A 12035-nucleotide genomic window follows, 5' to 3' on the forward strand; every position below is an offset into this window, starting at 1 on the left:
CTTATAAATTAAAAAATGATTAAAAAATAAATATAACTATAAATAAAATTTAAAAAATAAATATGTTCCTATAAAGACTAGAATAAATAATTGAGTCATATTATAAATTATAAATAAGAAATGAATAAAAACAACTTTAAAGGTTAGATATAATATTAAATATATAAATTATGACATATTTATAAGTGAGTTAAGCTCCCCAACTGAAAGAATAATACTTTCATGGAGAATTTTAAAAATTCAACAAAATAATGCTGAAGTAAAGCAAAACCATCAAAAAAGTTGGTTAATACAAACAAAAAGAAAGCTGGTGTCCAAAGCAAAACATTGCCAACTTATATTGATAAAGGATAAATTTACATTTTCCCATTCTTTTTTCATTGATCTCTACCCCTTTATGTATGCATGATTTTCATTAGTGACTTGTTGGTGTTGTGTTTTAAGTATATTCCAGCAATCATATTCTTTCACTAATAACCATTTAAATTGTGTAGATTATATTAATAACTTTTGTATCCTATACACGAAGATATGTTCCTGGAACATTAAAATATGATCATGTATCAGAACACATAAACTCATCATGTTATAAAACAGCAGAAAGGTTACAGAACACAACCTCTGAACACAATGTTGGACAAGTAGAAATTAACAATATACGCTTGATTTAAAAACCAAAAAACTTCGAAATTTAAAAAAAATTAGAGGGAAACAAAGTTGCAATGATAGGATATTTAGAATAGAATGACAATCAGACTAGTAAGATTGTACTCAAGAATTTTAAATATGTCATTTGTTTTATTAAGTTAGACAATATAAAGCTTAAACTGGCTGTGTTAATATCAGAAATTAAAAGAGGGCTATATGAGAAATCTGGGAACCTCAGTAGGAGAGAACAAAAATGATTAAAGCAGAAAATTATGAATTTAGAACCAAATTCTAGTACATACATTCCAGACACAGTTATTGAAAGGATAAATTACTGACAAACCTCAAGCAAAACAACAAAAACAAAAACAGCAACAGAAGAGAGACAGAGATATTTGAAATCAAAATGGTCATAACCACTAATTCATGATGTTTTATAGAGGTATTATATAATTCATGATATTATAGAGGTAATGTGTCTCCCCCAGATCACTTATAAATATAATGCATTTTAATTAAAATTGTAAGATTGTTTTAGGGGTAGATTTGACAAAATTATTCTAAAGTCATCTTATGATATTAACATTTTCTAAAGTTAAAAAATAAATAAAATAAACAGCATTTGATTAAACATGCTGATATGTAAAAATCATTTTAAAAAGTAAGGAGATAATATGCACAAAACTGAGGATAGTGGTTACCTCCAGGTGTGTAGGGCTTTCCTAGTAGCTCAGCTGGTAAAGAATCCACCTGCAATATAGGAAACGCCAATTTAATTCCTGGGTCTGGAAGATCCCCTGGAGAAAGGAGAGGCTACCCGTTCTAGTATTTTTGGGCTTCTTTGGTGGCTCAGACTTTAAACAATCCACCTACATGTGGGAGATCGGGGTTTGATCCCTGGCTTGGGAAGATCCCCTGGAGAAGGGAATGGCTACCTACTCCAGTATTCTCCATGAGAATCGCCATGGACAGAGGGGCCCCCATGGTGGGCTACAGTCCATGGGGTCGTGAAGAGTCAGACATAACTGAACGAATAACTCACACACACACACACATCATCATCATCTTTATTATAATGAAGCTGGAAGGTATGTGTTGAGAGCTGAGGCCAGGTAGATTTATGATATTCTTCCTGAATAGACAGATGTGCTCACCATGTCTCTAGTCCCTCCATCAGCACTCTAACTTGTTCTGAGATGGAGAGCTAGCTGGAGATCTCCACGAACAGGAAGGTCTGAAGCAGGGGCCAAAAGTCACAGATCCACCTGGTAAATCCATCTGTCCTTGGGGAAAATAGAATGAAAGGACAGACCCAAGATGAAATGGTTGTTCCATATTTTTTCCTCCTAGGGAATTGAGCAGAGCCTGCCTCCTCTCTGTAGAAAGATGAGCAGAGTTAGGGTTAGGGTTATGTACGTATGTGTGTGCTCAGTCATGTCCAACTCTTTGAGACCCATGAACCGGAACCTGCTTGGCTCCTCTGTCCATGGGATTCTCCAGGTAAGAATACTGATTTGGGTTGCCATTTCCTTCTCCAGGGGATCTTCCCCATCCAGGGATCGAACCTGCCTCTCCTGCATTGGCAGGTGGATTCTTTACCAGTGTGCCACCTTGGAAGGGTCAGGGTTAGAAGGTTGACATAGATTCTTTGCTTAAGCAAGCTTTTCTAGGCCCATCCATGCCCTTCCTTGTAAAATCTAGTTTTAGGAAGAACTTTGCTAAGTCAGTTTGACGAGAACCCTGCACCCCTGATGCCCGATGACCTTCAATGTCTGATCAGCTTCCTCACCCCCAACCCAAACCTGCAGGTGATGTTTTCTCATCGTATCCTGAGCAAAGGATCCTGTCCGGTCAGTTTAGCCAAAAGCCCTTTACTCCCATTGTTTCCTCTTAGTATTTTCTATCCACTGACCCTCACCCTGCTCTTTGGCTATAAATTCCCACCTGCCCATGCTGTATTCAGAGTTGAGCCCAAATCTTTTCTCCAGCTGTAAAATTCCGTGGCAGTGGTCCCTACACCTGTTACAATGATCCTGAATAAAGTCTGTAGTACCACCTTTAACAAGTGTTGTTGAATGTTTTTTCCATTAACAGGGTTACCTCAACATTATTTGGAGGGTTTTCTGCTTCAGATCTCAATTATGACAGTCTCTCTTTACCCAGAGTCCATTATTTTCAAGGGGCTTCCCTCATAGCTCTGTCAGTAAAGAATCTGCCTTCAATGCAGGAGACCCAGGTTCGATTCCTGCGTCGGGAAGATCCCCTGGAGAAGGAAATGGCAACCCACTCCAGTATTCTTGCCTGGAGAATCCCATGGACACAGAGGAGCCTGGCAGGCTACAGTCTATGGGGTCGCAAGAGTCGGACACGACTTAGCAACTAAACCAAACAAACCATCATTTTCAAACTGAGTTGAAAATAACTCAGTTGTTTTCTGATTGCTTTAATCTCTTTCTTCTGCCTCCCCAGTGTGACTAGCTTTCCCTCTCCTCCATGACACTTATTCAGTCTGTAGCCATGTATATTATGTTACCAGTTCCTAAATTTTCATCCAGTAGTTCTTTGATAATACTGTTTAGGTCCTCAAACCTGCAATCCTCTCATGCCATTCTTTTAAAATAAGTTTGAGCCTTTTTTCGATCGTTCTAAATTTGAAGCACTTGGGAATTTCCCCCCTTTAGGTTGTGTATATTTTCTTCTTTCTCTTTGTCACACTTTTCTTTCCTCCCTCCCTCCTTCCCTTTCTTTCTTTCTCTATGTAGCGTGCATGCTTGCCATGTGTGTTAGGTCGCTTCAGGTGACTCTTTGTGACCCTATGGACTACAGCTCGCCAGGCTCCTCTGTCTGAGGATTCTCCAGGCAGAAATACTGGAGTGGGTTGCCATGCGCTCCTCCAGGAGATCTTCCTGACCCATGAGTCAAACCTGCACCTCACGTCTCCTGCATTGGCAGGCGGGTTCTTTACCATTAGTGCTGCCTGGGAAGCCCTAGGTTATGTATATTTCCTTCTTTCTCTTTCTCAGTCCTTTCTTTCCTCCCTCCCTCCTTCCCTTTTGTTCTTTCTATCTCCATATAGCTTTCATTCTTTCCATGTCACTCCATTTTTCTAGCTTTACTCATGCTTGGAGGCTCTGCCTGGAAACTTAATGTGATCTGAGTGTGGGAAGATTCTTACCTCCCATTCCACCGTGCCTTTGACTTATTTCCTGACTCCACTGCTTCACAGTTTGAGTGCTGAAATTTTTTAAATTGTATTTATTTTTAATTAAAGGATAATTTCTTTACAGTATTGTGTTAGTTTCTGCCATACATCAGCTGGAATCAGTCGTAGGAATACCTGTGTCCCCTCTGTCTCGGACCTCCCTCCCACTTCCCATCCCATCCCACCTCTCTAGGTTGTCACAGAGAACCTGTTTGAGCTTCCTGCATCATACAGCAAATTCCCACTGGCTATCTATTTTACATACGGCAGTGTATATGTTGGAGAAGGGCATGGCAACCCACTCCAGTATTCTTGCCTGGAGAATCCCTTGGTCAGAGGACCCTGTTGGGCTACAGTCCATAGGACTGCAAAGAGTTGGACACGACTGAAGCAACTTAGCGTATGTTTCCATGCTACTCTCTCCCTTTGTCCCACCCTCTCGAATGGCGAATTTTTGGTGATCCATCTACTTTTTGTAGCACTAAAGCACAGTGGTGCCCCAGAGGAAGAATTTGGGTAAAGGGATGTGCCATCGTTATTGGAAGACCTGAGCTCTGTTGTCTCGTGCAAGATTGTGTAAACCAGTGAAGCCACCTCAAGACCCACTCTACTTAGCTGGGGGTTATATTCCATTCCTGGGGGATGATGTCTTTGCATTTTAGATGGAATCCCGAATTTGGTATGTGTAACTCTTGATCTTATCTCCTGGAATTTTTTTTTTTTAAACCAGTCTCTCTCTACAAATCATTTGTAGTATTTTAGAGTTAGAGACACTTGTCTGGTGACTCAGTGGTAAAGAATCCACCTGCATATCTCTGGGTTGGGAAGATCCCCTGGAGAAGGAAATAGCAGCCTGCTCCAGTATTCTTGCCTGTAGAATCCCACAGACAGAAGAGCCTGGTGGGCTACACTCCATGGAGTCACAAAAGAGTCAGACATGACTTAGCGACTAAACAACAACCATCAGAATCATAAGAGGGGGAAAATGAGACCTCCACCCCTCTGCACTTAGCTCCTTTGAGATGTGGGGTATGGGGCAAGGTCTCTTTCCTCCTCTGAAGATGTTTATGTGCTAATCCCTGGAACCCATGCATATGTTACATAGCACATGGGACTTTGCAGATATAATTAGAGTTACTGATCATAAAGCAGGGTGATTACTTTGGACCACTCTAATCCCATTAACCCTTAAGAGAAAGAACTTTCTCCAGCTGGAGGCAGAAGGGATAAGGCAGAAAGAGAACTCAGAGAGATTCAGAGCATGAGGAGGACCTAACAGGAAGTTGCTGCTTTGAAGTGGAGGGGGCAACATGACAGGAATTCAGGCTGAGAGAGGCTCCTGGCCAACAGCCAGCAAGGAAACAGAGACCTCAGGCCAGCAGCTCAAATAACTGAATTCTGTCAACAGCCTGGATGAGCTTGGAAACCGACTTGCCCTCAGAGCCTCCAGATAAGAGTCCAGCTTGCCAACAACTTGATCTCAGCTTGTGACACCCGGGCCAGATGAACCAGCTGAGCTCACCAGACTCCTGACCTACAGAACTGTGAGATCATACATTTGTGTGGTGTGAAGCTGCTGAATTCATGGTAATTTGTTATGGAAGCTACAGAAAATGAACACATGGATAGATTAGTTAGAAATGTCACAATTTTGATGACTAGACTAGCCTGAGAACAGGATGGGAGGGTCTGGGTTGGGGTTTACTCTACCTGATTCTGCTTCAGGCTCTTGGGCACCTTTTTGGGAAAGAATATCGTTTTAGACTCTGCCTTTTGTATATTGTTGAACTTATTTTGTTAATTTTGAAGTTGTTGTGGCTCAGTTGTTAAGTCGTGTCTGGCTCTTTGTGACCTCACAGACTGTAGCAAGCCAGGCTCCTCTGTCTTCCACTATCTCCTGGAGTTTGAAGTACATGTGCTTTAAATCATGTGGTTTTGGAAGAGAGCAAATCAGGGTTGCTTCATTCAACCATCTGAACTCAGAAATCTCTTGCTCAAGTCATCATGTATGAGAGTGAAGGAGCATTCCATGAGTCTAGAATCAAAGTACATTTGTGAAAATAAAGGCTATTTGAAAAGAAAATAAATTATACATATGTATCTGTGTGTGATAGTTAATGTTCTGTGTCAACTTGACTGGACCAGGGGGTGGCCAGATATTTGGTTAAATATTATTTCTGGGTGTGTCTGTGGAGGTGTTTCCAGAAGAGATTGACACTTGGATTCATAGATTGAGTTAAGCAGATTTGGGTGGGCATTACATAATTTGATGAGGGCTGAGTAAAGAATCTACCTGTAATGCGGGAGACCTGGGTTCCAATCACTGAGTTGGGAAGATCCCCTGGAGGAGGGTATGGCAACCCATTTCAATATTCTTGCCTGGAGAATCCCCATAGACAGAGGAGCCTGGCAGGCTACAGTCCATAGGGTCGCAAAGAGTCGGACATGACTGAGCGACTAAGCACAGCACAGTACAGAGTAGACTGAAAGCTGGGGTAAGGACTAACTCACTCTCTCTGCCTGATTGCATGAGCTTAGACACTTATATTATGCCCTTGGACTGGGACTTATACCACTGGTTTTCCTGGTTTCCTGGGCCTTTGGACTCAGAGTGGAGCTACACTACTGGCTTTCTTGGGTCTCTAGCCTACAGACAAACCATAGGACTTTTTAGCCTCCATAGTCCATAATATGCACCAATGCCTTATGATAAGCTTATATCTCTGTCTATCTATCTATCTCTCTATCATCTGTCTCCTAGTGGTCCTGTTTCTCTGGAGAATCCTGACTAATTCAGAGTATGTGTATATTTATATGTACATACACCTATGATGTAATAGACTTTCATTTTATTCATATATTAAAGTTGAAAATATAAATTATAAAATTTTTAATTCTTTCTGCTGGAAAAGAAATGTATAAAAGATAGCATCACTTTAACTTTGAAGAGAATATCAATAATAACCCCAAACACTCATCTTGGTTGGAAGAATCAAAATTGGAATACAAGAATCAGTTTCCTGAAAAGACCTAGATTTTTATTGCTTTAGTATTTTAGGATTTTCATTCCACAGACTCTTGCCAGGAGCCCATCATGGGTCAGTACTAGATGTTGAGGTGTGAACAATGAACAAGGTAGATATTATCCCTGCCTTTAGCCCAGGAAAGAAACTTTGGCCCAGTTAAATCAGCAAGGGTAGATTCATATTGATATGAATATGGTTCACTGAAGCACTCTTCTGTATTATTGGGCCATACCAATGTTCCTGATTTAGGGTGGCCTGGGCGTCTATGTGAACAGAGGATCAAATCCAATCAGTAATCCGATAAAGATTTCTTTGAGGAAACCTGCAGGATAAATGGTAATTAGAAGCTAACTAGTCAATAGGGGAGACCTGAAGAGCCTTCCAGGCAGAGGCAGCAGCAAGCGTGAGGACCTAGAAGGTGGAGAGCCTGGTAAGGTGGTCTGAGTGGTAGGTGTTTTGTATGGTGGGAGGAAGGGAGTGGAATGAGGTTGGCTTAATTACTGGATAAAAAATCAGCAGCTATCAGTTCAGTTCAGTCACTCAGTCATGTCCAACTCTATGACCCCATGGACTGCAGCACACCAGGCCTCTCTGTCCATCACCAACTCCTGGAATTTACTCAAACTCATGTCTGTTGAGTCGGTGATGCCAGCCAACTATCTCATCCTCTGTTGTCCCCTTCTCCTCCCATCTTCAATCTTTCCCAGCATGAGGGTCTTTTCAAATAAGTCAGTTATATTGTCACCCTGCTTATTTAACTTATATGCAGAGTACATCATGAGAAACGCTGGGCTGGAAGAAGCACAAGCTGGAATCAAGATTGCCAGGAGAAATATCAACCACCTCAGATACGCAGATGACATCACCCTTATGGCAGAAAGTATAGAAGAACTAAAGAGCCTCTTGATGAAAGTGAAAGAGGAGAGTGAAAAAGTTGGCTTAAAACTCAACATTCAGAGAACAAAGATAATGGCATCTGGTTCCATCACTTCGGGGAACAGTGGAAACAGTGACAGACTTTATTCTTTTGGTCTCCAAAATCACTGCAGATGGTGATTGCAGCCATGAAATTAAAAGGCACTTGCTCCTTGGAAAAAAAGTTATGATCAACCTAGACAGTATATTAAAAATCAGAGACATTACTTTGCCAACAAAGGTCCATCTAGTCAAAGCTGTGGTTTTCCTAGTAGTCATGTATGGATGTGAGAGTTGGACTATAAAGAAAGTTGAGCGCTGAAGAATTAATGCTTTTGAAATGTGGTGTTGGAGAAGACTTGTGAGTCCCTTAGAATGCAAGGAAATCCAACCAATCCATCCTAAAGGAAATCAGTTCTGAATATCCATTGGGAAGACTGATGCTGAAGCTGAAACTCCGACACTTTGGCCGCCTGATTCGAAGGACTGATTCAGCAGCTATAAGGTGATACATTTTATTTGTCTTGATCAGCTACCATAGTAACTTGGGAAACTGGGAAATTGGTCTGATTTTAATTTTTTCCAGCTTTGTTGAGATATAACTGACATAGAACATTGTGTAAGTTTAAGGTATAGTATGTAGTGATTTTGTATATGTATATATTGCAAAATCATTACCATGAAAAGCTTAGTTAACATATCTGTCACCTCATATAGTTACAATTTTTTTTGTGTGTGGTGAGAAATTTCAAAATCTACTCTTCTAACAACTTTCAAATATATAATACAGTGTTGTTAACTATGGTCACCATGCTGTAGGTTGCATCCTCGGAACTTATTCATGTTATAATTGGAAGTTTATACCCTTTGACTACCTGCATTCATATCCCCTACCTACCACACTTCACCTCTGGCAACTACCAATCTCTTCTCTGTTTCTACGAGAATCATAGAAGAGTCCACACATAAGTGAGATCACACTGTATCTTCTTTCTCTGACTTATTTCACTTGGGTTAGTGCGCTCAAGTTTCATCCATGTTATTACAAATAGCAAAACTTCTTTCTTTTTTACAGCTGAATAATATTCTTTTGGAGATATAGATTATTTATCAATATTTTCTTCATTCATTTACCAATAGACACTAAGGTTGTTTCCATGTCTTGGCTATTGTAAATAATGCGACAGTGAACACAAGAATGTAGATATCTCTTCAAGACTGTTATTTAATTTTGTTCAGGTATATACTCAAAAGTGGAAATGCTGGGTCGCATGATAGTTCTATTATGAAATTTTTGAGGAACCTCCATACTGTTTTCCATGGTGCTTGTACCAATTTACCTTCCTACAAACAGTTCCCTTTCTCCCTATCCTTGTCAAACTTGTGATTTCTTGTCTATTTGATGATAGCCATTCTAACAGGTATGCTGCTGCTGCTGCTGCTAAGTCGCTTCAGTCGTGTCTGACTCTGTGTGACCCATAGACGGCAGCCCACCAGGCTCCCCTGTCCCTGGGATTTTCTAGGCAAGAACACTGGAGTGGGTTGCCATTTCCTTCTCCAATGCATGCAAGTGAGTGAAAGTGAAGTTGCTCAGTCATGTCCAACTCTTAGTGACCCCATGGACTGCATCCTACCAGGCTCCTCTGTCCATGGGATTTTCCACATAAGAGTACTGGAGTGGGGTGCCATTGCCTTCTCTGCTAACAGGTATGAGGTTATAGCTTATTGTGATTTTGATATGCATTTCCCTGATGACTAGTAATGTTGAGCTCCTCTCCATGTATTTGTTTAAGCCTGATTTTTAACACATTATCTTCACTAGACAGGTTTTATCCACACTCTATAGAGTGGGACGGTTCAGGGAAAATGAGTTTGAGTCTATGGATTGATTGTTATTATCATATTGTGTGGCTGGTGACTGTCTTATTTTTGATGGACCCCAGAATATGGTTACCAATTGCATCATATTCCTTTATTCACTCATTTCTCATTTTTTTTAAAAGCACTTATTGCATATTCTGTTTGTCCCCTTTAGTTTATTCTCAATCGTTGGGCACATATCTGTGTTAGTCTTCGATCACTGCTAACAAATTGCCACAAACTTAGTGGCTTAAAATAACACAAATTTATTGTCTCATAGCTTTAGAGATCAGAGTCTGACACAGATCACTGGGCTAAAACCAAGATGTTGGTAAGGCTATATTCCTTCCCTGAGGTTATGGGGAATTTGTTTCCTTGCTTCTTCTAGCTTTTAAAGGCTTCCCATATTCCTTGGCTTGAGGGCTCCCTTTTAATTTTCAAAGCCAACAACATAGTGCCTCTCTGACCCTGCTTGCCTCATCACATCTCGTTTTCTGCTTCCCGCCTCCATTTTTAAGAACCCTTATGATGACATTGGGTCTGCACAGATAATCCAGGGAATCTCCCTATTTTAAGGTCAGCTGAACATCCAACTTAATTCCATCAGCAACCTTAATTCCCTTTGCCATGTGACATGAGGTAGTCACAGGTTCTAGGGATTAGAACGTGGACATCTGCACTGGTGTCATTATTCTTCTACCATGTGATTCCTTGGACTCTGCTTCTTGTCTTTTCTTATTGGCTGACATAAAAGTTACATAGAATATAAAAGGTGACCTCTTTCTGCGGCCCTCTCCCGAGACCCCATCCTTTCTACACCTCACACACTGTCATCTCTACTTCCCTAACTGAGCCCTGTGTGTGCGTGCTAAGTCGCTTCAGTCATGTCTGACTCTGTGTGGCACTATGGACCATGCTTGCCAGGCTCCTCTGTCCATGGGATTCTCTAGGCAAGAATATTGGAGTGGGTTGCCATGCCCTCCTCCAGGGGATCTTCCCCACTTAGGGATCAAACCCGTGTCTCTTGCATCTCCTGTATTGGCAGGCAGGTTCTTTACCACTAGTGCCACCTGGGAAGACCAACTGTCTCCCAGCTCTGACGTTTTCTGGCTGGCTTTTCCCATCATCCATTATCCACTGTATTTTTGAGTTCAAGGCACATCTTTGTCTTTGGACAAGCTATTCTATTCTTCTTAATTTGTGAGTTACATGGTTAAAATGTAGAGAGTTAATCATAGCGAGTGATTATAATGAGCCCTCTATGGTTTCCCACTATGAGTAAGGGAAACTCACCCTTCTGCTTGGTGTTATGGTGTGATAGTTGCTCTTCTGAAAATTTCAGTGCTAGCTCCTGCATCTCTCTATTTTTCAATTTTCTTTTTCTTTTTTTTTTTAACCCCAGTAAGAACAGTGTTAGAAATGGCTTTTGAGGAAGGTTGGGTTTCCCTGGTGGTTCAGACAGTAAAGAATCTGCAATGTAGAAAAACCCAGGTTTGATCCCTGGGTCAGGAAGATCCCTTGGATAAGGGAATGGCAACCCACTTTAATATCTTTACCTGGATAATTCCATGGACAGAGGAACTTGGGGTGCTACAGTCCATGAGGTCCCAAAGAATCTGACAAGTCTGAATGACTAATATTACTCTTACTATGAGGAAACTTACAGAGCCAGAGAGTATGAGAAGCAGTGACATAGTTTTAAATTTTTACAGGGTTTGCAAAGTACTTAGAATCAAGGAGATTATATTTCTTTGCATTTAGAGGAAAGGTTAGTAGGGAAAGAATTTTTTTTAAAGAAAAAAAAAATGCCGGTCAAATAAGCCATTACTTATATGGAAACAGTGAAGAAGCTTTTAGCTTTCACTTACAAAGATGAAGTTTAGCTGAAAATTTCACAGCAAATCTCAAAAACACACATTGATTTCACAGCTGAAGAATTTTTCAGTGATTTGGGAATGTTTTGTTTTACAATTTAAGTATTTTTCCCCATTCTACTAGAAAACTGGGTTTACAGTAAATGGGGAAAATGACGTAAATGTATTTTCATTTTAGAAAATGATACCAAATTTCTAAAATGGCATTCTGAACAATTTGGTTATATTCCATTGTAGTTACAGATAATACTCATTTTTCTTTAGTTTTTATTCAATAGGCAAAACAATATTTATTCTTACAAATTAAGTTTTTAAACCTTACATTTGTTGTGGACAAAATTTGACCTACCTAGAATGTTGACATTTTATTACTATGATAAACCAGTTTCAAGGTTCTCTAAAATAAACAATATTTCAATGAAAAGTGATCAATGAAAAAAAGAGAAAATAACATGTACTTTCATGGTTTTTGAAAAATTTCCATTTTTAAAAACAGGTCAGGCTATCAGC

The 12035-nt window shown here is 40.2% G+C and overlaps 2 long non-coding RNA genes across 2 annotated transcripts in view; one reads left to right on the forward strand and one right to left on the reverse strand.

The window, feature by feature from the left end:
* Window positions 1-1701: 1701 nt before the first annotated feature.
* LOC132345453 (uncharacterized) lies at window positions 1702-5764 on the reverse strand. The gene is made up of 2 exons (XR_009494767.1): window positions 5561-5764; window positions 1702-2024 (listed from the first exon to the last, which is right to left on the reverse strand). It is a non-coding gene; the product is annotated as an uncharacterized lncRNA (long non-coding RNA).
* Window positions 5765-6703: 939 nt separating this feature from the next.
* LOC132345452 (uncharacterized) overlaps window positions 6704-12035 on the forward strand; it is a 107796-nt gene continuing 102464 nt past the window's right edge. Inside the window, exon 1 of the long non-coding RNA XR_009494766.1 lies at window positions 6704-8296. This is a non-coding gene — a long non-coding RNA (uncharacterized lncRNA). The remainder of the gene's footprint in view (window positions 8297-12035) is intronic.

The sequence above is a fragment of the Bos taurus genome, chromosome 1, assembly GCF_002263795.3.
Source record: "Bos taurus isolate L1 Dominette 01449 registration number 42190680 breed Hereford chromosome 1, ARS-UCD2.0, whole genome shotgun sequence".
NCBI lineage: Eukaryota > Metazoa > Chordata > Mammalia > Artiodactyla > Bovidae > Bos > Bos taurus.